Genomic DNA, 22,142 nt, shown 5'->3' with positions numbered 1-22,142 from the left:
CCAGCAACGCCCTCAAAAAGAAACTCATCAGGAGGCTAGAGGTCAGAGACTCATTAAGTGTCGTTTAATTATCTCTAGAACCTGTAATTTAATTGCAGTAAATGATATACGACATGATGGCTTGATATTACAATCATGTTTTGTGATGAGACTTTACTTGTGTCATTTAGGTGTGTTATGGTTACAACCATGCTTTGATATTTAATTGGATTGTAATTCTGATGTATTTCAATCCTACTTTATCATGTGATAGGACTGTAAGAGATTATATCTATGTTTTGTAGAACGCCGCGCGTCATACCGCCTCAGCCACCACACAGCTGATTAACGCCTCGAAGAACGCTAACAAATCCAACACTAACAAAACCTCGGAACATCAACTGACTCAACAATGCCAGGTAAGCAGTGATGGGGACATCATTCCATAATTCTTATCAATAAAAGAAGTCCCAATTCAATTTACATAATGGTGGAAACACTTAGCTATGGGAGGTATAGTAGATTGGCCAGTAAGCTAAAGGTTCTTGGTTTAAATCCTGCTGTAATTGTCTCAACAATGCCAGGTAAACAGGGGACACTTATCATACCATAATTCTTATTACAGAAGTTGTTGGATGACAAACAAGACACACTGAATGTTGAAACACTGATAAATGCTGGGTTAAAACTGATTGGCAAAAGGTCGCGGGGTCAAATCTTCCTGTTGTGTTCTATGACTAAGCGTTGTATCTGCATTCTTTCTGTTCCCCCAGAGTATTAAAGTATTGTCTAATTGTCTAAGAATATTGTATTGTGTCTTCCAAATACTGCTGTATGATTGGCTGATTAAGACTGTAGTGTTTGTAAAACCATATATGATTGGCTAAGGAAATAATAGTGTGTCCTCCTTGTATTGTTGTATTTTATTGGCTGAGACTATCACATGTTGTTCTCCTTCTACAGATCATGAATGAACAGCTGCCCCTGTTGATCCAAGGATTCCGGGGATCTGAGACAAACCAGGACAGCGCTACAGCCCAGCTACAACTGATCAATGCCAGCAAGGAATTTATACAGGTATAAAGTACAAATTGTAAGGGAGACCATTTGGCAAGAAAAAAAATCAAACATTGTAGTACAATGTCTGTAAAATCTCGCTGCAGTGTTTGGGGGAGAAAGGAAAATGTCTTAAAACTAAGGTTTCTGTGCTATATTTAACTCATTTTATTTATTTTATCAAAATAATATGATGTGCATAGCTATTATGATAGACACTAGTTTCACATCTCGGTTCACTGGCCACATTTCTTCTGACAGCCTGCCAGTCAGCTGGTATCCGCTGCAAACACCGCAGCCCCAACGGTTGGAGATCAAGCTGCAAGCATGAACATGAACCAGACAGTGAAGACAATGACCACCGCGCTCGCGGAGCTGAGAACTGCCTCAGGGAAGGCAGAGGAGATGTGTATCTCACTGGAGGTTGACGCTGCGCTTGATCAGCTGACCGAACTCGACCGCGAGCTGGAGGAGTACCGCAGAGCCGCCGACAGCGGTAACCTTGTGCCACTACCCGGTGAAACGGTAAGGCCAAGAGGAAAAGGTCATGGTGATTTTATAGTCAGGTCAAGGGTTAAAGGTCAGGAATACTCAATGATAGTAGCATGTGTATACATAGTGCATTTGTTAATTGGATTATATGTAAAGTGAAGTGGATCATTCGTATTATGTTCAGGCCAGGGTTAAAGGTCATGAGTATTTAATGATAGTAGCATGTGTTTAGTGAATAAGATCATTACTAAAAAAGTAAGTAAAGGGTGTAAACTGTCAGATATTTTTTGATTATTATATAAATGGGAGATTTGATATTGTATCATGGTTTTCTATTGTAATATGGGGGAATGGAGTTGATACATGATTTTGTTACGTATTTCAGGTGGAGGCGTCGGCCATGAAACTTGGCTCCACCTCTAAGGACGTGGGATCGGCGATGGCTCAGCTACTGACGGCTGCCTCACAGGTAAACACAGATAAATGTATAATGGAGACAGAAATTTTGTAGAATATATAGGTAAACACAGATAAATGTATAATGGAGACAGAAATTTTGTAGAATATATAGAGCATTTCAAATATTCTGGTAATAAATGATCGTTGTAAAAAAATAAGACATCACAAAAAATATGATACGCAAAAATTCAAACAAGATGACTGATGCAAATGAAAAAGTAACGTATTTACCCCCATTTTTGTAATTTTTGTGATATAAGAAAAAACGGAGTGAACAGTATAATATATATATATGACATGATTTCATTCTGTTGTGACTTTTCTTCACACATTCTTCCCTGTGGTCATTTCTCAGGGAATTGGATTTTATTTATCTATATATTTATCTATATAATATATTTCCACTATATGGTGATTTTTCAGGGCAATGAGAATTACGTGGGTGTAGCAGCCAGGGACACTGCGAACGCCCTCCGCGTGCTGACAGAAGCCACGCGCAGTGTCGCCTCAACCTCAGAAGACATCAAGGTCAGACGGCAAGTGATCGACAGCGCCCGTGACGTCATCGACAAGTCGACGCATCTACTGGAGGAGACGAAGCGAGCCATGAACGACCCAGAAAACCCTGAGAACCAGGCTAGACTTAACCAGGTGGCGAAGGCTGTGTCGAGTGCGCTCAACAGCTGTGTGAACGCCCTTCCCAGACAGAGAGACGTGGATAACGCCATCAGACAGATCACAGACTCGAGCCAGGAGCTGGCGTCCACCAAGGTACGCAGATCTGTCTGTTCAGCAGACAGTCTATCTCAGAAATAGACAAAATTTAAGTCGGAAGCAGATTTGATCTCAGAATAAGTGGATTAAGAGTCAAATGGCATCCACCGAGATAGTTACATCTATTTTAGAAATAGACGAATAGGCAACCTTATGTCAGCAATACACAAGCTTCATCTCAAATTTTAACTTGACTCATAAAAAATCACCTTTTTCACAGAAATAGTTCTCATTCTTTCAGAATTAAATTACTTCACATATGCATAGAAATCCTTATCTCATAAAAAGTAATCTTAACAAAATTACTTCATCTATGCATCATTATTAGGAATTGATTTAATTTTTCGTTCCTGTACATTGTAGTACCCGAGCACAGACCGCACGTTCCAGGAGATCCAGATCGAGAACAACAACGCCGCTGTCAATCTCAACCAGGCCGCCAGTGACATCGTCACCGCATCTCGTGGCACACCCAAACAACTTGCCGAGTCATCTCGCAAGTACAGCTCTTCTTACTCAGAGTTCATCAAATCTGGACTCACCATGGCAGGTCAGTGAGAGCGAGATTCCAACAAAATCAGATACTAAAAATTTAAGGTTTGATCAAAACAGACGCGAGGCTTAAGGTGTGACATTACTGTAGAATGTAGGTACCTGTGATTGATTTTGATTGGTCGGTTTCCAGGTCTGTCCAAGGATGGAGACACACAGAACCAGATTGTGGGCGGACTAAAGAACGTCTCCATGGTTTCCAGTAAACTGCTGCTGGCCGCCAAGTCTGTGTCAGCCGATCCAAACGCTCCCAACACCAAGAATCTGCTCTCGCAGGCCGCCAGGTAGGCACTCAAATATTACCTTAAGTTTATACAATCCAATATTACATTGAGTTACTCTACATAGTCTAACCCTAAATGTGTTTGAGTTTTATCTTTAACTTTTGTTAAGTTTATAGCCCCGGAGTCATTAATTATGTGTAGTTTTGTAAAGCATGAAATAATTAAATTGAGTAAGGATTTTAGGGGTTTTGTTTCAATTTCATTGTTTGATATTTTAAACTTTTACTACATTTTGTCTGATAGAGCGGTGACTGAGAGCATTAATCAGCTGATCAACGTCTGTACTGTGTCGGCTCCAGGACAGAAGGAGTGTGATAACGCCCTCAGACAAATACAGGTCAGTAACACCCTCCAATGTGTATGTAGTTTATATAACCAAGGGCAGAAGGAGTGTGATAACGCCCTCAGACAGATACAGGTCAGTAACACCCTCCAATATGTATGTAGTTTATATAACCAAGGGCAAAAGGAGTGTGATAACGCCCTTAGACAGATACAGGTCAGTAACACCCTCCAATGTGTATGTAGTATATATATAACCAAGGACAGAAGGAGTGTGATAACGCCCTCAGACAGATACAGGTCAGTAACACCCTCCAATGTGTATGTAGTATATATATAACCAAGGGCAGAAGGAGTGTGATAATGCCCTCAGACAGATTCAGGTCAGTAACACCCTCCAATGTGTATGTAGTTTATATAACCAAGGGCAGAAGGAGTGTGATAACGCCCTCAGACAGATACAGGTCAGTAACACCCTCCAATATGTATGTAGTTTATATAACCAAGGGCAGAAAGAGTGTGATAACACCCTCAGACAGATACAGGTCAGTAACACCCTCCAATGTGTATGTAGTTTATATATAACCAAGGGCAGAAGGAGTGTGATAACGCCCTCAGACAGATACAGGTCAGTAACACCCTCCAATGTGTATGTAGTTTATATAACCAAGGGCAGAAGGAGTGTGATAACGCCCTCAGACAGATACAGGTCAGTAACACCCTCCAATGTGTATGTAGTTTATATAACCAAGGGCAGAAAGAGTGTGATAACGCCCTCAGACAGATACAGGTCAGTAACACCCTCCAATGTGTATGTAGTTTATATAACCAAGGGCAGAAAGAGTGTGATAACACCCTCAGACAGATACAGGTCAGTAACACCCTCCAATGTGTATGTAGTTTATATATAACCAAGGGCAGAAGGAGTGTGATAACGCCCTCAGACAGATACAGGTCAGTAACACCCTCCAATGTGTATGTAGTTTATATAACCAAGGGCAGAAGGAGTGTGATAACGCCCTCAGACAGATACAGGTCAGTAACACCCTCCAATGTGTATGTAGTTTATATAACCATAGGCAGAAAGAGTGTGATAACGCCCTCAGACAGATACAGGTCAGTAACACCCTCCAATGTGTATGTAGTTTATATAACCAAGGGCAGAAAGAGTGTGATAACACCCTCAGACAGATACAGGTCAGTAACACCCTCCAATGTGTATGTAGTTATATATAACCAAGGGCAGAAGGAGTGTGATAACGCCCTCAGACAGATACAGGTCAGTAACACCCTCCAATGTGTATGTAGTTTATATAACCAAGGGCAGAAAGAGTGTGATAACACCCTCAGACAGATTCAGGTCAGTAACACCCTCCAATGTGTATGTAGTTTATATATAACCAAGGGCAGAAGGAGTGTGATAACGCCCTCAGACAGATACAGGTCAGTAACACCCTCCAATGTGTATGTAGTATATATAACCAAGGGCAGAAGGAGTGTGATAACGCCCTCAGACAGATACAGGTCAGTAACACCCTCCAATGTGTATGTAGTTTATATATAACCAAGGGCAGAAGGAGTGTGATAACGCCCTCAGACAGATACAGGTCAGTAACACCCTCCAATGTGTATGTAGTTTATATAACCAAGGGCAGAAGGAGTGTGATAACGCCCTCAGACAGATACAGGTCAGTAACACCCTCCAATGTGTATGTAGTTTATATAACCAAGGGCAGAAGGAGTGTGATAACGCCCTCAGACAGATACAGGTCAGTAACACCCTCCAATATGTATGTAGTATATATAACCAAGGGCAGAAGGAGTGTGATAACGCCCTCAGAATATTATTACGATAAGAGTGAGAAAGAAGTTGTAGAGTATGGCTTATTGACACTGTTGTAAATATGATTCAGAAATCACATAACCTATCCTTAAAAGCCATCTTTTCATCCTTCTGATTTTACAGATGAATTACTCCTTCATCCTCATAGCAAAATAATTATTTGTAGAGGATTCCTCAGATTTATACTCCTCCTCCCCTCCAAACAGAAAGTGAAAATATTAAAGATATGTATTTTATTATAAAGATTTGAGCCGTGTAAGAATCTCTGCTGTACAATGCTTCTCTATGCTCAGTATGCTGTATTTTTTTTAATGCTGTGATGCTGTATTATTGTAGATGATGAAATCTATGCTGGAGAGTGCCAATGAGCCAGTGACCGACCTGTCGTATTTCGAATGTCTGGACTCCGTCATGGAGAAATCTAAGGTAGGTAACTCATTCCTCGCCTGTATCACAATGTCTGTGGCGCGGAGAGTGAACTCTCTGAATGTATCCAAGAACTAAGTCGCATGATGGCTGACTGTCGGAGTAGAAAGTGATGCTTTATCAGTTTTTGACTTTTTTGTGTAGAGAATGAATCTGTGAAAATCTCTTTGTCTTGTATATAGAATGAAGTTAAGGTTTGTTTTCATTCGTCTTCATGTTACTTACAAACCTTTGCAATAAAAATTCATATCTTTGTTAATGGCTGAATAATGTATAACTAGAATTTTCCCAAATCCTACTAGATTAATATTTAATTTGGTTTTTTTAATTTAAATCTTTTAACATTTACAGCCATCTATATTAAGAATTATTTATGAATGCCAATATCTGATTGGCTAATCATTTCTAAACTTTTTTGAATGCTATTGACTGATTGGCTGATTGTAAATTAACTGTTTTGAATGCTGTAAACTGATTGGCTGTTTGTATAATACTGTTTTGAATGCTATCGACTGATTGGCTGATTTTGTGAGGATTTTATCACAGGGCCAAGTCTGGGTAAATCTCACCTTCTTCTTGTATCTCTTCTATTTTTGTTGTACCCAGAAAGCTTATAACAGACATGCTCAACACCCCACCTCCACCCTCACCCCCACCCCCCACCCTCACCCTCACAAAAAAATCTTGGGTTGATCACATCGTTTTATATTTGCTCACAGAACACATAATCACACACTATCCTAACCTCTGAACTTCACTTGTATTTTAAATGAAACACCCAACCTTCTCAAATGAACTTAATGAAACTTTGAGTAAATGAAAAAACAGTAATTTTAAATGTACATGTCACAGTTTATGGGCCAGTAATTAGTGTAAGGTCGTTATATTGACAATGTTGAGCGTGTTCTGTGTTCCCACAAACTATTTACAGGGTCAGGTTTCAGGCATGTGAAGGGGGAGGGAAAACTGGTGCTTTTTCAGTGTTATCTTGATTTAGACTTGTTTTTCTATGAACTATTTCTGGGGTTTATTTTCCACTTCGTCTCTGTCAATTTCATCATCAGTTGCATGTTTGTTGTCATTTTTAAGGCGTTGAGCTAATGCTCGGCAGCCTTCTAGCGATCGTCTGGATTGGCAATCGTCCAAAAATTCACGCTCTGCACCGCCTTTTAAATGCGCATAAGAAATAAGTTTCCTAGAGTATTAAACGTATTACGAGTTTTTTTTGTTCCATTTATTCAACTAAATTGTGTACAAAAAACCCAACTTTGCCTCCCTGGTCATTGACAACTCATTGCATAAGAATAAATTTGCTTAATCAAGAAATGGCGGATGAATACAATCAGGCCTAAGTGTAAAGATTCACTAAATATTATTTTAGTTTATCGCTTACATTTTAATTGGAGACCGTGCCCGATAGAAATAACATTTTGGATGTAAATTTATTTGTTACCGGGCACGGTGTCCAAAATAAATGTAAGCGATAAACGTATTTAGTAATTTCGTTGCAAATAGTAAACTCGATAATGCAGTTGGTTTGGTCGAGCATTTTAGATAGCACGTGTTGTGGATTTGTTTGTAAACAACCATACCATAGGAAATCTTGTTTCAAACGGGAATTGAAATAAATAAATGTATGTTTTATTATTATAATTAGGAACACACTGTTAATGTATTCAAATTATGAACCTGTGAAAGTTGTTCAAAGACTGTTTGAAGCAGAAAGAAACGAATTATTTTTGAACTTTGAAATTTCTTCGATTTTTGCAATTATGATGAGTTATTGTATTAAAAAGCACCACTACCTATATTATAAGAAAATATACTGATTTTTTTTTTAGAGCAGCAGAGAACATAAATCATATACTTTTCTATTCTAAGTCTAATATCATTTGATATGACTATTAGTACAGAAATTCAAATTATTGGTATCATATTCTATGTAAAAGAAAAAAATGTCAGCTCCACGCCTTTGTGGCCGTTCCGGCCTTTGATTTTATGTCAGCCTTTGTTGTTGAGAAAATTTATGACCCCCCCCCCCCAAAAAAAAAAAAATTGAGGAAATAATGACTTCTATGCTATGTTTTGATTTTTAAAAAAATGGCTAGTGCTATATGCATACACATATGTGAAAATAGAAAAATAATCTTGTATTTATTCATTAATTAGATAAGTGGAAAATAGCCAAGCTAGTTACTGTCAAATGTACCTGGAAAAACTGTATATTACACTTATTGCATATTTCTCTCTTCTATCTGTAATAAGTACTAGCTAAGTTTGACAGCATACGTGTGATATACAGAGAGAATTAACAGTGCAGCTATCATCTTACAAGTTCTAGATTGTTTGTTCTTCTTCTGGAAAAATTAAATGAAATATGTTGTCGGTTTAATTTTAGACAGAGAACAAAATATCTTAAGAATCTTCATTCACGAAGGATCTGAGGTTCCAAGGCTTTGTGAATTCATGACAAATTTGATTGTATAGTATTACTTGTCATTTGTGATAACCAGAGTACTAATATTATCACAATATAATTTTACTTCAATTTGCTAAGCATGTAAAAATGAACAGAACAGATTTCTTCCCCAATGTACAGTCCCAGAACACGATATAGAGAAAGCATGTATGTGTGTAAACATTAACCCCCTCCCCCCCCCCCCCCCTGTCTGTTGTCTGTAAACATTATGTTGTGTGTTGTTTTGTTGTTTGTTGCATGTTCAAGCCTGAAAACTCATTACAACAGTGTCTTCTCAAATAATATATGATGGTCCCCTAATAAGCCTAACTGTCAATCAGAGAATTGGCCTTAATGTCAATGTTTGAAAAATGACAGTAACAAACCATCAACCATCTCAAAAATCCATAAAACGAAATACAAATTCAAAGCAGAGCAACACGGACCTCCAAATAGATAGAGGTAGTCGATGATTTGTCAGATGATGGCTCTGTGGCCATAAAACTTTGACGAGCTCACTTTTTGTCTGAATCTCTTTTTTTCTCATATTTCTTTTGTAACTAAATCTCACTTCTCCACTTTTGTAAATGTGAGACTGAGATCAGAAGTGAACGAGTCTAGATTCTCTGGCCCTGAGCTTGGTCCCTCCGCCTGTCTGTGCCCACTCCATGTACCGGTAAATGTATTCTGTTTACAACTCCCTTCTTCTTGGTTACAATCATATGGTATTGTTTTCAATAAGAAAAAATTCAGTCAATTTGAGGCTTTAAATGTGAATTACATTTTTGCATGCATGTAATATTTTGCTTTATGTAACCCAGGCAGTAGACAGAACACCAGTGAGGGTCATACAATGTATTTATTCAATATATACTATACGAAAAACCTGAAACATACAACATTGACTCATTTGACAATTATCTCAGAATACGGTACAATAACTTGGATAAAGATTATTTAATATATAGCATGGAATTGTTAAATTATAAACATAGAATATATTTATAAGTAATAAATTACACAAGAATTACCAGACACCGGCAGCTAATCGCAGACAAAGCTTGCGCTTAATCTTCATGCAGGTCTGTCCCCTCTCAAGGCAAGACAAAGTGTGCGCGGGCCTGGTTAGTTAGGCGGGAAGATTGGTTAGTAGAAGTTAAATTTAGAATGTTGTCAGACAGGTCAAACGGGTAGTCGAATGGTCAAATAAAAATAAACAATTACACGTGGACAATCTCACCTGGAGATGTAAATAAAACACACACACATGCACACAGAAACAATTACGTTTACAAATAGACAAACATTATATATTAATTACTTACACTGGTTACATTTTGCTTTATATTGATGATATTTATCTCCTTAATGTTGACCAGTGAATATATATATATTTATAGTGTGTTTGATGAACCATTAAGCCAACTGTATATCACTCATTATGAATTATACTGACATTAACCTGTTGTACTGCTTCAGATTTAATAATATTTTGAATGGTTAGTTAATATCTGGATCAGTTAATTAGTTAATTACTGGATTAACTAACTGGCCCCTCTTTCTGTCCTGCAGCTGTTGGGAGACTTTATGACTGGGATCACGAACCACGCCAAGAAGGGTGACCTGGAGAACTTCTGTGACTTGTAAGCCTTCTGTCTTACGGATCCAATTGAGGGTCAGCTCAAACTTAGTGATGACAAGTCCAGTATTTCTTTCTCAAGCGTTTTATTAAGCGTGATCGTATAGTTACAATTACATCAACTAATAGCAGCCCAAATCAGGAGTCTGCTCAATCTCATTTCACATGGGTATATATAACATTTTACTTATGATGGACAGTTCTGACTAGTTCAGCCCATTTACGACGATCATGAGTGAACATTTAGTGTTCAAAATTAAGATTAATATTTTATTTCTAAATAAAGTAACAAAACTGTCAAAACTGCCAATCAAAGAGTCTGGATGCAGGATGTGAGTCTCCGAGTCCTGGGTCTCGGAGTCCTCCACCTAGTATGAGGCATCACTTACTCATAATACGTTCATTCATACACTGCATAAAAGGTTACAAAGGTTAATATATAGAATACACAATACATGAGTCAATATAGAGTACTAGAGCTATCGTTGCAGACACAGAATCACCAAATATGTCGCTTGTTGTTAAACTCTCAATTTGGATATTATTATGCCCGTATTATGCACCTGGTTTCATAACATCATTTAGGAACACTACACATTGCTACAAGAGTCACAGAGTTCATTCTATTAATTATCATTAACACCATTCAATGCGCAGTACCTAGGTACACTTAATTATCATAGTGACCATTATTTAATACTAGCAATTTATGGTCATAGCATGGCTATCTGTTTACATACTCCGGGGGGAACTTCTCAACATCTGTTTGTGGACTCACTGAGGCCGCCTCACAGGTAAGGGACCGTCTCAAAAGTCATCATATAGAGGAACAGTCTCAAAAGTTTTTGTATTCAGGGATTGACTGCTATGAGTTGCTATTTTTTTTCCAAAATGGCACAAACAACTTATTTTGAGACCATAGAATTTTAAGTAGGAAATAGAGTTAGAAAGGAACTGTCTCAAAACATTCTAGAGAGAGTAACTGACTCAAAACTCTACATCAACATTCTGTCAAGAGTGACATAGCTGATGGAGTGTAGGAGATGGAGCACCAGAACGTCCTAATATGTATGATGAATGAATAATGACATTTGTTTTTACTTTAAATTACAAGCAGCCTACCTTGTGGGCATTGCTGATGGAGCATCAGAGCCCGGAAGGCCCGGGCTGGTGGACCAGTCCCAGTTTGCCTGGGCTAACCAGGCAATACAGATGGCGTGTCAGAACCTGGTTAACCCGCCCAGCTCCCAACAACAGGTACGTCGTTAATCAGTGGTTCATTAGTGGAGGACTAATGATTTACTAATGGACCTGTATAGAGCCTGGTCAATCAAGCCCTGTAGGAGTTTATACAGATCCAATGTTGGACCAGTCAGATTGCAATACATGGCATCATTTCTCAAACCTCTATATTGCCCCCTGAATGAGGTTATTGAGCCGACTGGTGATAACATCATTATTGCCCCTCTTTGAATGAGCTTATTGAGCCGACTGGTGATAACATCATTATTGCCCCTCTTTGAATGAGCTTATTGAGCCGACTGGTGATAACATCATTATTGCCCCTCTTTGAATGAGCTTATTGAGCCGACTGGTGATGACATCATTATTGCCCCTCTTTGAATGAGCTTATTGAGCTGACTGGTGATAACATCATTTAACCCCTCTTTGAATGAGCTTATGTTGTATTAGAATTTATTTCATAATTCCCAATAACCACAAAGTTCAGGACATAATATAAGCAAACTTTTTTACGTGAATGTTTAAGATTTAAATTTTCAGTGAAATGGGAGGTAATTTTCAAAGATAATTTCATTTTATTCTTAACAATTGAGGTTATAATAAGACATCATTTTTGGCAAAAAGAATTAAGTTTTTAGACAAACTGACTGCTTGTAGCAGAACCTGTCTGAGTTACATGTATCTCAAGGAAGTATCTCCTTATATATCCTGCTATAGGAGCTGTTTGATTACAGACTAACTGCCTTTGAGCTGTAACTCTGTATTCTGTGGCTAACGTAGCCTGGCTTCTAGCAGATCAATGATGCTCCATGATATATAACAGGATTAAAGCAGTGTACTTTTATCAAAACCAACTCACTCAAGGCCATCAAGGTGAGTGTCAAGATCAGCCCTGAGGTAATTACAGTAAATGAAAAGCTATCGATAAATACAGGTAGTAAGACAGCTAGCGATATATAGCAGATAGCTACTAAGCTAGCTACATAAAGCAGACAGTTAGCAAGTTAAAGCACCCAACTAACAGGATTATGTTGTCCTGTAAAACCCCATATTAGAAATGTACTTGAATATGTTCATGGTGGGGTTTCATAATTCAAGAAAGTTTAATGCAGTTATTCCTAATTTTCTGGGACAAGACACACAGATGACTTATCTGTATATATATGTAGGCAAGGAAGGCCCAAGAGCCCATTGTGTCGGCAGGTAAGGCGATGATGGATGCAGCGTGTCACATGGTGACGGCCGCCAAAAAGCTGGCTGTCAACCCGAAGGACCCGCCCACTTACCAACTGTACTCCAACCACTCCAAGAGTGTGTCCGAGGCCATCAAACGACTTGTGTCCTCCATCAAGTAAGTTTGTCCACCATTAGTGAGTCTTTCCTTCATCAAGTAAGTGTATAGTGCAAGTCTTTATTATAATGCCAGCTCCTAACGTTGGTCAACATTTCTAGATTTACAAAAGTGTTAGCTCTTCAATAGCCTGGTTCATTCCTAAAAGTGATTTTAAATTTTCGGACATGTATATTATAGTATTTTACTGTATTTCTGTGAAGCTTGATTTTAATTTGTTTGAGGTCCATTCCACTATACATCTGTTATTTCTTGACACATATTATAGTATTTGACTGTATACTTTCAAGGAATGTAATAATCTTGAACTGAACATATATCCTGTAAAACATCAGGACCTGTTTGACTATATACATCTGAATATTTCAGGGACTGTGCGCCGGGTCAGCGTGAGTGTGACGAGTCGATCGACAAACTGAACCGCTCCATCCGCGACCTGGACCAGGCCTCACTGGCCGCCATCAGTCAGAGTCTACAGCAACGGACAGAGAAATCCCTCAGGGTCAGTACTTATTCCACCCAAAACCACCTTTTCCCCATCCACCAATATGTCTCCATGAGTCCAGATTTGTAAATTATCAACCCCTCATTCCCAATATCTAGATATTTAAGTTTTCAAATTTTCCCTTTCATGTCTAGATTTTTAAGGTATCACCCCCTCCCTTGTTTCAACAGTTTAACAGATTTATTTGATAGTTCACCTCTCCCCCCCCTTTATTAAGATTTTAAAGTAATCAAAATATGCTCAATTTTCAATATTCGTAGATAATCATTAATTATTATTGGTGAATGGTATTATAGGGATTCCAAGAACAGATGATTGGGAGTGCAAGAGAAATCCATGACCTTTGTTCCAAGGTCAAGGATTCAGCTAAAGCAGAGCCGGAGAATCTGGGTCACAGGGTCAGTATACAGAGCATCGGTTGCGATATTTAATACTTATTATGTGAGATCTGGGTCATTTTCTTCTCTGTGAAATTTGAATGATAATCCAAAATAATAATGGTCATTTTTTTACATGCCTTTTGTTAGCACAATGTACACATAGGTAAGTACTAACTTTTAAAGTTCCCCTTTATCTATAGATGACAATGATGGCCAGCTACTTTGGCCCACTCTCGGACGGTGCTGTAGGCGCCGCCTCGCTGATCCAGAACTCCAAACAACAGACCCACATCCTGGACCTGACTAAGACCGTGGCCGAGTCGTCACTTCAGTTCATGTACTCCTGTAAGGAAGGGGGAGGCAACCCTAAGGTAAGTGTACCTTAAGATAGAAGGGAGAATGTACCTTAAGATAGAAAGGGGAAGTGTACCTTAAGATTGAAGGGAGGGGGTGTACCTTAAGATGGAAGGGAAGGGTGTATCTGAAGACAGAAGGGGGAGTGTACCTCAGGTAGAAGGAGTAGTGAACGTAAAGATAGAAGGGGTAGGCAACCCTAGGTAGGTGTACATTAAGAGAGAAGAGGAAGTGAGATTAAAGATAAAAGGGGGAGTGTGTACCTTATTATAAAAGGAGAGTGTACCTTAAGATAGGAGGGGGAGGTAACCCAAAGATAAGATAGAGAGGTTAGAGTATCATAAGATAAAAAGAGGAGGCATGTTTAAGTCTGGACTTCATAGCAAATCCTTACAATAGACAAGTGTGTGCACGGATCTTCTGTAGACTACAATATCTTGTTTTATGTTGTAGGCCCCTAAGCACACCCATGATAACATTGACACAGCAGCAGACAACACAATGGACGTCGTACAGGACCTGTTACAGTCTCTGGAGGAGGCCGCCTCACAGGCCGGTGTAGTCAACAGTATGATAGAGAAACTCACCAAATCAATCACTAAGGTAGGTACAATCTTTACATAAAGGACCTCCTTTCCTCCAAAATTTGCTTTGTTTAAAGTCCCCAATATTGTGTTGATAGTGCACTGGAGGAAGAATTTGATCGACTTAAATTTTTTAAAATCATGAAATTTTAACAAACTTATGCCATTATGAACAATTTGGATACATATCGGTGTAACATAACAAGGTCTATCAAATAAAGGAGTCTGTGTTTACAATATTGACCCCCCTTTGTTTCTATGGTTACAGACGGACGAGCAGGTAATGGTGAGGGAGAGGATGTCCTTCGTGGAGTACCAGTCCAACATGGTCAGTCTGGCCAAGAAGATCGCCATGACGACGCAGGAGATGGTGGGCAAGGCGGGGGTGAACCCGGGCGACCTCGGGCGACTGGCCAATCAGCTGACACGAGACTACGATGTGTTGGCCGGTAACTCTGCAAATGCCGCCGCAACCTCCAACAGTCAGGATGTAAGTGGAGTCACAAGTCTGTTACAATGTCTAGTGGTTCCTAGTTTATTAGTTTATCCGTTATTCAAAAAATGTTTTATGTTGGGTCTGCAGATTTCCATTGATTTCATTGTTATATATTTTGTTGGTCTATCTGTAGATTGCGAATCGTATCCGTACGACGGTCCAAGACCTGGGTAAGAGCTGTGTGGAGCTGGTACAGGACGCCGGCAAAGTCCAGGGCGACCCACACGACACATACGCTAGACGCGACCTCCAGGACCATGCCCGCAGCGTCGGTGAGAAGGTGGTCTTTGTTCTAGCAGCATTACAGTCTGGGTCTCGCGGTACCCAGGCCTGTATCAATGCGGTGAGCGGAATCATTGCTGATCTCGACACCACTATTATGTTTGCCACCGCTGGAACTCTGTGTACTGAGGGAGATGACAGTTTCGCCAGCCACAGGTAAATGGGACAAATAGTCCTCAATACCCCCACCCACTGACAAATAGTCCTCAATACCCCCACCCACTGACAACTAGTCCTCAATACCCCCACCCACTGACAAATAGTCCTCAATACCCCCACCCACTGATCCACTCCAACAGTTGTCTCATACGTTAGAATCATTAGATCTTGTGGTGGATCAATTTTCGTGGAGTTTGTGGGTACCTCTCATCCACTAATTAATAAGGGTGATAGAGTCATACTTCCTATTGTAGGAATGAAATGTAATGCATGAAAATTATCCCCCACAAAGTTTAATGATTCCACAATATTTATTTTTGTAACCAATTATAGAGAGGACATCCTAAAAACGGCGAAGGCTTTGGTAGAGGAGACCAAGAAGTTGGTACAGGGCGCCGCATCCGATCAGGAAACGCTCGCCGGGGCCGCTCAACAGGCGGTCAAAACCATCACCAAACTTGCCGATGTCGTCAAACTTGGTGCAGCCTCACTCGGATCTAACCAACCTGAAGCTCAGGTACGTGGCTTATAACTTGGCATTGTAACGATGAAGTTGTTTAATAAATTAATTTGCCAGAGTGATCAAATTTTGTGAATTGCAACATTTCAAGAGGGAAATAACTGAGTAAGCTTGTTTTCAGGTGATGATAATTAACGCGGTGAAGGATGTGGCTTCCGCACTCTCCGATCTTATCAGCGCCACCAAAAACGCCTCTGGCAAAAACGTCTCCGATCTGGCAATGATGACCCTCAAAGAGTCTGCGAAGGTCAGTCAAAATTCAACATTATTTCTTATTTTCATTTAACCTTGACCGAAGTTTTTTAAAACCTTTGTTTATTATTTTTTATTTAAACTCAAAAAGTTTTGAAAATATTTGCTTATATAAATGCTCAAAATTTTGATTAGTGAATTACTGTAACATAAGGACGGAGCGTTGACCTTGTGTTAGAACTTTAACCTTGATGAGATGGTAGTGTTGTGGTGTAGTGATGTAATGCACTCTCTTCTTCTATGGAAAAACCTCTTCTGGCAATCAGTTATTGGAGTAGCCCAGGTCTATAATTATAAACCTTTTCTGCTAATCATTATTTCAAACAATTCCAGGCACAACTTAACTTTTTATTAGCAATGATTTTTCAGTATTCAAAATGTAGATAAAGTTTTTTTTTTTAAAGTCAATTTTAAACAGGTTTAAAAATTGAAAAGTTTTCTGTGCATAAATATTTTTTTTTATTTCTTAATTGTAAGAAATATATACAGTATAATTTGACAAAGGCCGCCTAGGCGTTGATAGATACAATTGTTAAGTTAACTGTTGTCTGATTTGTGGAGTCATGTGATTTTACAGAAGACAGACTCCCTGATCGAGGGTTTGCCGGACGGGTGTACTATCTATGTTTCCAGCATGTACTGAGTGCAGTTAAAATTTCGAGCCATCTAATTGGATGATATTTCTCTGTTCTAGTGTTGTTGACAATTTACAAAAACAAGAGCTGTTAATGAAACAATTTAAAAAAAGAAGAAAAATATTAAATGTTGTGATAAATGGCTTTTTGTGAGAGCTTCTATCATTATAAATTGAATTTTTGAAATCCTGTAGAGGTTTGAGATTTAAGAAACAACAGATTGCATTTGAATTGGTGTTTCCATAGAAACCATCCCCCTGTTTCACACTGAACCATTGACCAGGCTACTAGTGACAACTGTGTTCATTTCTTCCAGCAAGTTACAGAAAATTTCTGCATGGGGATTAATTATTGCTAAAACATGTTCACCCCTTTCCTACAATGTTTCTTTTACCGACTTGCACTGTACACTCAATCAGCATATGACTACAAATTATTGTTGACACACTACCTTTTACCTACTTGCACTGTACACTCAATCAGCATATGACTACAAATTATTGTTGACACACTACCTTTTACCGACTTGCACTGTACACTCAATCAGCATATGACTACAAATTATTGTTGACACACTACCTTTTACCGACTTGCACTGTACACTCAATCAGCAAATGACTACAAATTATTGTTGACACACTACCTTTTACCGACTTGCACTGTACACTCAATCAGCAAATGACTACAAATTATTGTTGACACACTACCTTTTACAGACTTGCACTGTACACTCAATCAGCATATGACTACAAATTATTGTTGACACACTACCTTTTAACTGACTGGACATTGTAAATTTACCTGGTAGTTTAAAGTTTCACATTTTTACCTGGCAGTTTAAAGTATAAGATTTTTTGGGAATGGAAAAAGCAGTAAAGCTATTGTCGAGAATTAGTTTTGCAATGCTTTTTTTGATAGGAAGAAATGAGCACAGTTGGGTGTAAAATGTTTGTGTTGCAGTAACAATGTTGTTTCCAGCTCATATCACTCCCTGTGGTGGTTATAGCCAGCACAGGGCTCCTATACATATCATGATTTGTCAGTGGAAACAGTAAGCTGCTAAGTATTTTAACTCAAGAATTTGAATTCAGTACAAATAATTATATGAGCTGCGGGGACTACCAAATCATTTTGCCTCTCAGACTCGGGGAACTTGACCATCGGCTTGATTCACTCGAAAAGAAAAACCTTTTGGTAATGTTATAAAATGGTGGCTATTTTGTAATTTTTGTACCATTTCAAACCTCAGGAAGAGAAGACCTCTATATTTAACATTAAAAAAAAGGATTTGGTGAAAAAATATAAAAATAAGCATGAATTTATATATTTAGAAATTTGGCTATAAAATAACTTGACAGTACATCTGACCATTTGGCCACCTTAAGTTTAGCTGAGAGGCAGGATGTTGGAGTTTGAGGCCTGTAGTATTTAACCTCCCTGCAAGCTTCTGTTGAGAGCATGAGGCTGGGACATGCAGAAATCTCCAGACACCTGCATTGTGTCTCCCTGTTCATACAAGCTTGTGATTTCATCTCAAACCAAGCATTGTTCAGACAAACAAACCTTGTTTCATTGTGTTAGGCTAAGCTTTAAGGTACATTGACCTATTTGATTAGAAAGACAATGCATTGTTCAGACAAGAAAACCTTGTTTCATTGTGTTAGGCTAAGCTTTAAGGTACATTGACCCATTTGATAAGAAAGACAACTCTTGCAAGAAGAATTCAAATGCTTTTCCTTTTAATAAGTCTGAAGTAAGAAAAACTCATGTCTCAATGAATATTTTATTTAATTTGATAGTGTAATTGATGTCATAGGTAGGGCTGAATAAGGATATCTCCATGTTGTGACCATTAATGTTTCATGATCTGTGTTAGATAGGGAAGCCTTGTATATCTTGTTATTATTTACATATCTTGCTTGACTCTGTATAACATGTCTGTGTTAATTAAAAATAATTGTTCATAAAAACGTGTTTGATTTGGATCGAGGTGAAGGATGGTTATGACATTCAAAGATAAACAATATTGTAGAAATTTGTGTCAATAGTCAACAAATAAAAACAGTATTACCAAGTCATAAATGTATTCAAACACTTAAAAAAAACATTATTAGGTAAGGAAATATTGTTTTAAAAAGTTTTGTCTGACCTGCCTTATCAGAAATTTGTTTTTGTAGTATAAAAATATGAAAAAAAAGAAAATCAGCAGAAATCAGGATGTATGATAAGTCAGTTGCTAATGAAAACAGTCACTTATCAATGAAAATGAAATAGTGTGTAAAACAACAGATGAAGTAAACTGTAAATATCAATCTCCCCTCCAGGTGATGGTGACCAACGTGACATTGTTACTGAAGACGGTGAAGACCGTGGAGGATGAGGCCGCGCGGGGAACTCGGGCCCTGGAGTCTACCATAGAGACCATAGGACAGGAGGTTAAGGTAATACACTGAATATACACAGGTAACTACAGGTACAAATACAGGTAACTCGGGCCCTGGAGTCTACCATAGAGACCATAGGACAGGAGGTTAAGGTAATACACTGAAACACAGGTAACTACAGGTACAAATACAAGTAACTCGGGCCCTGGAGTCTACCATAGAGGCCATAGGACAGGAAGTTAAGGTAATACACTGAATATACACAGGTAACCACAGGTATAAATACAGGTAATTCGGGCCCTGGAGTCTACCATAGAGGACATAGGACAGGAGGTTAAGATTATCCAGGGGTAATCCGACTAAAGTCCAATGGTTATTTCCCAATTTATGTTTTTTCTCCTTCATCAACAGACATTGTACTGTTTGATATTTTCTTTCATAGTCGTACGAGGCTGGAACCTTGCCAGAGAAGAAAGCAACGGCAGAAGATCTGATCCGACTGACCAAACCTATCACCACGGCAACCGCAAAAGCAGTGGCTGCTGGGAACTCGGGTCGCCAAGAGGACGTCATCATCTGTGCCAACATGGGACGCAAGGCCATCTTTGATTTACTGGCAACATGAAGGGTATGTTATATTCGCAGTGTCCGTACAGGAAATCGTACACTGCTCTGAACTTATTAAAGGTATGTGACTGATAATTCCTGTGACATGATTAGGGGTGTGATGTGTAGCCATTATACATGTAATAATTATAGCCCTGTGTCACTGTTACCATAACAACAGCGGACGCATCAACTTCATGATATTCTGCTCTGTTGTACCGTATCTATCTCATATATGCATAGCATTCAAATTTTATTATTTGTTTATTTTTGTAGATATATATTTTTTATGGTACTTTTTTAAAAGTAAAATCTATTGGTGATTGTTTTGATACATGTATATATGAATTATGACCCGGATGACTGAATTACTGTGAATGTATTTCATAATAAGGAGAAATGTCACTGCCTGCATATTTGAGACAAGGCTTATACTCTAGAGATATATTCTGTAAATAGACACTGTTGTAGTTTGGTTAGAGATATAAAGGTGAAATGATACGGACACAGATGAAGTCTGTTAACACTCACTTTCTTTTGTGATCTGACTGTACACCAGGTGAATTTCAACACCAATGTTATTTTTGCCCAATGGCTTGAGAAAATAATTTTTCCTCTTTTGAAACATGAAAAATTAACACAGAGAAATTTAGTGTATTTAATGATGTGGTCCATCTTAAATTTACTGATTCAAGGGGTTGGTTAATTGGGCAAAAATAACATGGGGATGAAAATAACCATTACACACCATTACAATATCTATACACTTATATGGAGTATTGGGAAAGAGAGAAAAACATATATTTAGAAGAATAACTGTTGCATTTGGGCATAGAGATCTGATAATTGGATAGACATGTATTGGATTCAACAACTGTTGCTCTTTGTTACCTGTATTTACCTGTATTTTACCTGTATTTACCTGTATTTACCTGTATTGTCTCGTGTGCATGAGAAACGTGCTGCATGGTTTACCCCTCAGTCTTGTGTTTGGGGGGAAGGTCACTCCTACCCCCTTGTCAAACTTGTCCCTCCATAATTTGATGACACTTTGTTTTTTTCAAACTAGCGTCCAAAGAGATAAGATGGTCCCATATCGTGAAAGGTAACCATGGCAACCGCTGAAAACAAAAGAGGAATGCTTTCATTGTAGGATAGGAATAAAAATGCTGCATTAACAGTGAAATTAACACCTGAGATATTGGATTAGAGAGTTTATGACCTACCATGATATGTGATGTGTAGATTAAGTTCTTTATCTTTGTGCCGGTTTCTTTTCTCTCGGAGCAAACACAATAAGTTAGATAAAATTTAGCCTCCATTAAAAATCATTTAAGTTTTATACAACGAAAAAAATATTTTTTATTTTGGCTATTGAAAGTTGTCAAATTATTTTGATTGGCTTTTAGAAATTGTCCAAAAAAGGCTTTTATTTTGATTTGCTGTTCAAAATTGCCGTGTAATTTTTATTTAAAAGTTAGTGCAGCAATTTGTGTTTACAGTCCAATTCCCCCAAAATAGGCTCCAGACAATCACGTGACTAACAGTCCGGGTAGATTCCATTAACTCCTGTCTCCTCTCTCTGACCTTACATCTGTGTGACCTTGACCAGAGAAGTCAGAATGACCTTATGACCTTAGGTGATATACACCATACTCAACACATTTGATTCTATGCAACTCTGACCTCGCCTCTCTCTGACCTTACATCATTGTATCTTTGACTTTATTTTTGACCTGCGATTATGTATGACCTTTTGACCCTATTTGATTTAAAGCAAACTTGGCACATATGACCTCATGCATCATGAATGACCTCAGACAGCCACTCTGACTTTCTTTGTCTTGAAAAAATTAAGAAAAAAGTTGGACTTTAATGTAAGAAAGTACCGGGCTGCATTTGACAAAAGAACTCTTTGACTTGGTCTTAAAACATCTCACATATCCTTTTGTTTTGTTATTATATAAAAATAAAGAACATTTGTTAAATGAAACGGTGCCAGATATTAGAGCCTCAATGTCTGTAGATATGGTAAACTTCGTTTGATTGCAATATACTATTTTGTAATACTATTGCAGATGGGGTAATCATTTTTTTTATTTATTGGTTAATCAACGTCTCTTTTAAATGATTCCGATTTTCGTTAAA

General features: G+C 38.3%; 1 pseudogene; it reads left to right on the top strand.

Moving 5' to 3' along the window:
- Positions 1–22,142, top strand: part of LOC128171437 (talin-2-like) — a 333,309-nt pseudogene that overhangs the window by 305,977 nt on the left and 5,190 nt on the right.

This window comes from Crassostrea angulata, chromosome 2 (genome assembly GCF_025612915.1).
Source record: "Crassostrea angulata isolate pt1a10 chromosome 2, ASM2561291v2, whole genome shotgun sequence".
NCBI lineage: Eukaryota > Metazoa > Mollusca > Bivalvia > Ostreida > Ostreidae > Magallana > Magallana angulata.
The sequence above is the reverse complement of the archived record's forward strand: the minus strand, read 5'-3'. Positions and strand labels throughout refer to the sequence as shown.